A 2,311-nucleotide genomic window follows, 5' to 3' on the forward strand; every position below is an offset into this window, starting at 1 on the left:
GTGCTTCGCGATGTTAAAATCCGCGACAAATAGCACCATTTTCAAACTCTTCAAAAATAAAAATTGGTATCATTTAAAGTTATTTAAAGAAAAAATTATGGTGAGAACATGTTATTGGCACACAAACGCACATTCTGAACTATTGCTTTTACTCTGTTCTCAATCCGTCGCTTCTGAAAATCTCTTTATTTTCAATAAGCAAAATTTAAAACGGATAGAATATAAATAACATTTTGCTGTCAAAATTGACAGTAACAGTCCCAATTGAAAGGCAATTTTGAAATCAGAGACAATAGCTCTAGGATACGGTCAGCACTAACTCGTTCTCCATGTGACCAACAAAATGATTTCGCAGTATTGAGTCATTCATCATCATTGACAAAATGCTTTCGTAGTATTAGGATTTATAAAACTAAAGTTACTGTAAATAGAGAGCACTGTAAGCTGCTTGAGTTCCAGCATATTTTTTGTCATCACTGCTATCATATCACTCTTGGTGATAAAACTTCATAACAGTTTTTTGTCATCACAGAGTGATGACAAAAAAAAATAAAAAAATGCAGTAGTCCTAATGAGAAAAGATGTTAATCAAAAAATTTCAGCTGTTTGAAAACAAAAAGGAAGCGGAAATTTTAAAATATTCTAAAAAATCTTTTAAAAAAATACTATTTTAAATGGCAGACAGATAGATAGAACAAATGTAAATATATAGGCAACATGAAAATATGCAAACAGAAATTCAGGAACATACATCTGCTTTAGTCAGAGAAGAAATCTAATTTCAAAACTTTTTTTTACAACTATCTTCCATTAAATAACTTTTTGGTTCAAGGCTCAACAGTTAATTTTACCCTTAAACAGGTTTTTTTTTTTGCATGAAAAGGTCAAAATAGCAATATTGAATTATCTCTGTGGTTTTTCATTGGTTATAAAATGATATTTATGAATTAATTTGTTTTATCTTTCATTGTCTCCTCAGATTAAATAAATCCGATTAATAATTTAATAGCTACTCTTAACAAGCTAACCAAGTGAAAACACAAGCTTCAACTGATCCAGTTTGGTTCACTGCTATTAAACTGAACAGATTTACTAAAAAACTAAAAGCAACGATGGTTATTGAAAAAGAATGAAAAGAATGTCGCTTCCATTTACCATAGTGTCGCTTAAAACCAAAGTAGTGTTTTTACATATTACAATTTATAAGGCTTCCAGAAAATTCCTTCTTGAGACACCGAGACACATCACTGAGAGGTCAATTTCAAATGCTAAAGAAGTATAAGGACGAACTGAATTTAAGGTGTATTTGATATCCAAGACGTTTTGGACATATTTTGTAAATATGATATCTTTTTTGAGCATAAAAGAGCCTATGATATCTTTTTTGAGCATAAAATTATATCCTGTGCCGCTTTTATATCAAGTCGAAAAAAATAAAAACTTCAAACCTTAGAGCAAGTTCATGAAAAAATAACTGATACATTTTGCTACTAGTATATTTGAAAAGTGAAGAAAGAAGAGGACATCATACTTGTTTACCACCCTTTATAACATTCTGTGCTGTGAAACCATTGTGTTCAAAATATAATCACATTTTCTTCTCATAGATATAAGATGGTATAAAGTTTCAAGCAAAATGGAAAAGAAATTAATATCTGCTGCATAATGAAAGTTATTCTATTGATATTATCTTGATCTTATTGATTGTAAAAATAAATTCATAGCATCCATTAATTGTGAATCGCGATTGTATATTTCTGAGTATCATACATAATGAATAGTGAATAACGGTCTGAGTATCATACATCCATGAATTGTGAATACATATTAAACATCAATAACCATTCATGGATATATGATATAAATAATTATGGAAAAATGGTGATTCACAACGCATGAATTTTTGATATTCAAACGAATGCAACAGTGATTCACAATTCATTGCTTGTATGATACTTAGATAAGTTCAACCTTGAATCACAATAATTTATTGCATGCATGATATTCTGATGTATCGTGATAATCGTGATTTACAATCCATTAATGTAGGATATTCAGACATATACAGCTGTGATTAATAATCTATGAATATGGATTTATGATATTTAAACGAATATAAACGAGATTCAAAGTTCATCACATGCATGATATTCAAACAAATACGGCCGAGATTCACAATCCATGAATTTAAGATGTTCAAACGAATACAAACATGATTCACAATTCATTGTGTGATATTCAAACATATGCAATCATGATTCACAGCCCATGTATGATATTCAGACGAATACAACCGTGATTCACAATCCAT

Source organism: Brugia malayi (assembly GCF_000002995.4).
Source record: "Brugia malayi strain FR3 genome assembly, contig: Bm_017, whole genome shotgun sequence".
NCBI classification, from domain to species: domain Eukaryota; kingdom Metazoa; phylum Nematoda; class Chromadorea; order Rhabditida; family Onchocercidae; genus Brugia; species Brugia malayi.